The following is a 6000-nucleotide window of genomic DNA, read 5'->3' on the forward strand; positions in this document are numbered from 1 at the left end:
AAAGGCAAAAAGAAAAAACCATTTTCTGATAATTATAAGAAACTAAAATCTTGCATGAATGTATGGAATTTTGAGATAGGGTAAACACTTTTGTTGGGAAACATTTTATAAAGAAAAATATTTATATTTGTATCTAGTTGGGGTTGTTGGGTTTTTTTGGTTTGGGGGTTTTTTTGTTTGGTTTGTTTTGGGTTTTTGGGTTTGGTTGGTTGGTTGGTTTTTGGGTGTTTTTTTGGTTTTTTTTTTTTTTGGTAGAAAAACTCTAGGAAAAGAGGATATATTATTGACCTGAAACAACCTCTACTGAAATTAACATGGTCAAGTACAACGAAAATTGAGGCTCCTATTTTTGACTGTAATGTAGGTGAGAAGATAACAGGATACAAGCTGAACATTGGAGCACAGAAAATATGAGATTTGGCAGCATCTCCTTCAAAAACAAAAGATTTAGAAGGCTCTGTTGGGATTTGTTTCACTTATCTGTACAATATAGGTGTCTGTAGCAGAGCCAGATATCCAGGAGCTTTTCAGTCGATGGGCACTTTCAGGTCATGATTCACCTCATTGCACTTTAGATGTCTAAAACAGGGCAAATTAATTCTGTCATGTAAATGTGTTTTCTTTTCTGTTGACTAACCATGTATCGACATTTGACCAGTTGGACACCAACTGGATGTAATATAAGAGTTGGTGAAATGGATCTACCCTAGAAGAGACAATAATAATGGTTTTGAAAGAAAAATTTACAGAAAATTTACTTTACAGAAAATACCAGCAATTTATTTACATAATCAGAAATAGAGACTATTTCAGAAAAGCCAAACAATCACGTTAAAGCACTTTTAAAATCCCAAACACAGGAGATGATTATGGGTTTTATAAAAAAAATACAATCTTGACAATCTGAGTAAGTGGTTTTCCAGTTTCCTTTTTCTTTTTGGATAGGGCAGATATTTCCCTGTTCCCTAACCCTTCAATAATAATTTATTCTATATGAAGAGAGGATCCTCTTCATGTCTTCTGCAAAGATGTTTTTGGGGGTTTTTAAAGTCTGTGTGTTCATTCCTATTCAGCTGGATTTTTCCCCCCAAGTAACATATACGTCACTCCAACTCCTGGAGACAAATCAATTTGCTCCTGAAAGTAGCTCACTTGAACTGTAGCTGGGAAAGTGCTACAGGGTGAATGGAGGGAGCATGCTTGTGTTTTGTAAATTATATGCAGTTTGTGCTGTTCTGGTGCTGTGCTGCTTCTGCTCACCACATCCTGCCTTCCTGGCTACCAGCTTTCATTCTGACACCCTTGTGTCTAATGAGCAGAAGAGCAGGATGCCAGCAATATGTTCTGAAGAGCGTGAGTAATCCCTGGTGTCTGAGAATAGAATTGGGTTGAGAAACCCTATGAAAAGCCAGTAATTCCTCTTATTTCAGCCTCTCTGTGCTCTGAGTCACACTTCAGATGATAGCCCAAGGTCAGTTGACAAAGACATCTGAATTTCAGTGCGACTTAAGGGTGCACTGCCATTGCTGGGGAAAATACTTGTCCATTTAAATGTTGCCTTTTAACACAGGCAATGAACTCAACAAGGGGATTCTGCTTGTCTTGCAGCTGCTTTGGCCCTTACAATTGATAAGTTTTTCTCCAATATTTCACTCCATAAAAAGGGTCCTTCACTAGCAATGGGGGAAACTGCAAAGGAAGTATATACACGGCGAAAAAAAAGAGAGCTGAACTTCACTGGAATTTGGCAAATATTTTAATGTCTGCTTTGCCCAGGAATTTGTGTAGGCTGCTCTGGTTATAGCTGCTGTGACGGGATTCATTGGAATTTTTCTTGGATTTGACTTTTGGGAGGGTGTTCCCCAAGTGAAGCCATTTGCATTGCAGGACAAAAGCCAAGCTCTACCTAATAAATGTCACAAGCAAACACCAGTCTTTGGCAGACTTGACCACTGCTACCTGTTGCAGGGCAAACTGATGTTTCGTCTGAAGCCGGTGATGTTGTTCTGGACAGTGCTGAACCACTGGGTTTGATCCACTACAGCTGTTAATTGCAGTGGGCAGAAGTATAAACATCCATCACCTCTAGAAATTGCATCCTCAAAACAAAGCTTAAAAAATTGCTTCTATTCCTATCTCCTCCAAGCCTTTTTACTAAGAACTTTACAATTAATATTACAATGGTCTTACAGCAACTGTAGATTTTGCTTGAAGGTCCTATTTTAATCTTGAAATACATCATATATTCCTTCTCCTGATAGCTTCACAGGTGCATGGGGGGTCTTATTTGGAGGAAAGAAGAAGGGGGCAAGACAGCTGTTTAGCTCCAGAAAGGATTGTCTTTCCATTCTCTGTGGAGATGGCTTCCCGGAGGTGGGTGGCCTTTTATTCATGCAGAGGGAGAGTTGCTGACAGAAATCTGTGTAGGGAAATGAGCTTTGTCCTAATTCCACTGGAATCAGCTGGGTTAGGGAGATTCTCACATGCTTTTTAAAATGAGCTCAGAATCAGTATCTTAAAAGACGTTACCATACATTAATAGAATATCTTTGCAAACACTTTTTGACTGACAGGCAATCTTAGGCTGAGGTAAGGAGTGTGCCTGACTATTAACATGGGTATTTATTTGACTACCTGCCTTCAGACAGCACATTTTAGGGCAGCTTGTCAAATGAAATGTCCACTGACTGGCTGGAATCATTAAAGCAATATGGTTTTTCCTTGGGGGACAAAGCCCAAGACCAGGCCTCTTTATGATACTGCTGTTTTAGACAGAGAAGTTAAAAACTATCCCCACAGAATATAATCAGAAGACACATCCAGAAGATTTTCTCATCCACGTGACTTCACCCTATGGTGGTTAAGAGTTGTGATGGGATTGGAGTCACAATGGTCTCAGGTTAGACAGAGAATCTGAAATTTGTTGTTTCTGTTTCAGATCTGAAGGCAGCTTTCATGCCTAAAACTTGTGTGTATTTCTTCAACAACATTAGACATTCTGTAAAAATTTGTCCGTTTTTAAGAGGATGAAGCTAATCAGTACAAAACAAACCAACATTGTTTCTGAGATTCTTTCCTTAGAGAGGAAAAGTTGCACGGACCCTATATGTCTCTCACAGATACCTCTGTTTTCTAATGGCATTCTGTTTAACCTTTCAACATGCTCTTCAATATTAGCCTGCTTGTCATTTTTTTTATAAATTGCACCCTGAGTTTACTACATGCTGTATTTACATCTATGCTGTTTTTCAACTGCAGTTTTGCTATTTTTAGAGCTTTATCAATAAATAGTCATGTGGGTGGTTGTGTTTGGTTAAGGTTTTTTTTGTGAAGCTTTTTTATTATACAAAATAATCCATAAAACCCTGTCTGGACTTCTTTTGATGTCACTGGCATCTGGATCTTAATCTCTTAAGTCTTTCTTTCCAGACATCTCTTGGATGACAGGACTATTTTTATTCAGAGATACTGAATGCTGGTTATTATCATGGGAATGGTAGGTGATCACACCCACAGTACTATCCAGACTCCCTGCTGCTCTGGAGCTGCTAAAGTTTCCACTCAGTGAGAGGCATGCTTTAGAAGTGCCTGAGCTGTTCGTGTACTTGTTCTATAACTTGGCACCCACCTGGGAAGACAACTGTGTTTCCTTATGTTACCTCAGTTATGCTCTTTTCTGCAGGAAAACCAAAAACCGGCTGTCTCAATCTCTCAAAAATAGGCTGCTGCATTTCATTGTCCTGACTCACCAGGAAGGTTGTCATAGTTGGAAATTTGCAGAGATGCTGTAAGCATTTGGGTGGTTGTTGAGTTTATAATCACCAATGTCCATAATGATGCTATTGCTTCATAAAGTACTCTTAAAAGTAAATGGCAACACAGCTGGTGATTTTGATCTTAATGCTTTAAAACTCTCCATCGCTCCATTAGAGGATGATGCTCACCAAAAAAAAAAAAAAGTAACTATTGTTAAGCCACATTGAAAAACCGTCCACCTTCTCTAACAGCACAAAGCACTTCTCTTCTTGTGTCACTTGGCCGAGTATTGAGTTCTAGGCTTTTGCCCTCATCCCTCGATGTCTTATCCAGATTCCTGGAGACAGTCCAGTTCTTTCTGTTGAAGTGCTGCAGTTGCTGTAGTGCTGCAGAGCATGTATTGACAGGGAATGCTGAAATACCAGGCTCTGCTTCTGGTTGACTTTTGCTGACTGCCCTAACGATCCACCACTTCGATGCATTACATATAAATACTTCTCCTTGTCTAGTGCTTTTTGCAGAATGCCTTTCTGTTATGTTTGCAGTCTGGATTTAAAAGAAAAACAAATTTAAAGCTTCCTTTACATTAAGAAGACTAGAAAATGGTCACTGCATATTAAAACTGCTAGAAGAAAAAAATTGAGAAAATCCACAGAAAGTAGGCAAAATACTGTGTAAAATCTTCTTTAATGAACAATGGAATTTGTTCCTAATAAAAGGAACTTTAGGCCAAACCTAAATAATCTACTCTGTTCCAAATGTCTAACTAATTACTGTTTTATCCTTGAGGTAAAATCTTTGGCTTTTGCAAAGTGGAAATGGAAAACCCTGATGACTTTGCATGTTTCTGTCACGATTAACCGGGAATGAACACTCATACCTTCTGGGTTTGTTGACTGAGGTTTTGTTTGCTTGTTTCTTTTGTTTGGGGCTGTTTGTTTGTTTGTGGGATTTGGCTTTTGTGGGGGGGGAGGGGACAAGGGTGAGAGGGGATGGAAGGGGAGGGGTTTTTTTAGCTTAAAATATGTTTTACTCCACTTGCTTCCCAGCTTTGGACTCAGACTGTTTAGAGCTATTTTCATTTTAAAGACCCCTCCCCCAACCCATCGGAAGAACAGACAGAAGCGCGAGGGGAAAAAATCCTTTTACACGTGAAGATGGTATCAGCATCAGTATAATGATTTTCACTTTAGCAAAAAGAAAACTAACAGCAAAGCGATATTTGGGCGCATCGGGGAACAAACAGAACAGTTACCACCGAACACAGATGAACGGTATATTGTTAAGAAGACATTTCCATTCAGCACTGTACTTTTCAACACCTGTGTAGCTCACAGGAAGGGGACAGTCCCAGTTTGGGAGCTGTGCCGTGTGGTTCGCGTTGGGAAACCTCGGGACTCAGCTGAGCCGCAGTCGCTCACAGCCCCGGCTCCCCAGCAGCCGCAGCCGTCCCGAACCCGATGCAGGCTTGGACACGGCAGATGCCTTTTGTTCTGTAGCTCGCAGCTCCTCTGCATTCCTCCCACGTACGGGCTCGTATCTCATCGCCTGGTGCTGCTCTCGGCTCCCGAAAGGTAGATCCACCTTCGGCGGACCGACCGCGGGGCACGGATCTTTTGTTTTCCGCCGACAAATGAGCAATGTTAGTTAATTCGGAACACTTAGAAGTCTCGCGCTTAGAAACAAAAGAACCCTTTTTCATTTCTGTCAGGCCAGGTGGCACTGTTTGCCCCGGGGATGGCTCCGTGCGCCTGGAAGTTGGTGTTTGCAACGATGATAAAATGAACAGCTCCCGGCCGGGACAACCCGACACCGGCAACACACGACGGCAGGGTCTGCCTGTAGCATAACCTCCGGAGCGAGGGAAGACCTGGTAGGAGGCATTTAGGGTTAGCACAGAGTGACAGGCACCGCACGAGAGTGGGAGAAGAGAATTTCTCTCCACAAACGGGGTGCGGGGCAGAGCCAGGCGGGGGCGGATGCTCCTGCCCGCCGGCGGCTGTCGGACCCCGAGCCCCTGAAGAGGGCGAGAGTGACCCAGAGGTGGTCAAGTTCACGGGCAGCGGGGCCGCTCGAACGGCAGCTGCCGGACGCCCGGGGCCACTCGGGGCCGGGGCGCGTCCCCGCGGCCCCTCGGGGCCGCCCGGCTCGTCCCCGCCCGCCGCCGCCGCCGCCGGGCGGGACCATCTCTCCCCTTGGCGAGGGGGGGGCGCGCTCCGCCCCGGCTCCCCGCCTGGCCCGCCT

At 43.1% G+C, this 6000-nt stretch overlaps 1 protein-coding gene across 1 annotated transcript in view; it reads left to right on the plus strand.

The window, feature by feature from the left end:
* The window catches only part of CHST11 (carbohydrate sulfotransferase 11), a 181245-nt gene that overhangs the window by 18557 nt on the left and 156688 nt on the right, over positions 1 to 6000 (plus strand). The window lies entirely within an intron of this gene.

The sequence above is a fragment of the Corvus kubaryi genome, unplaced genomic scaffold (assembly GCF_017639235.1).
Source record: "Corvus kubaryi isolate FWS band 111438036 unplaced genomic scaffold, C.kubaryi_AGA036_p1.0 74, whole genome shotgun sequence".
In the NCBI taxonomy this organism is placed as follows: Eukaryota; Metazoa; Chordata; class Aves; order Passeriformes; family Corvidae; genus Corvus; species Corvus kubaryi.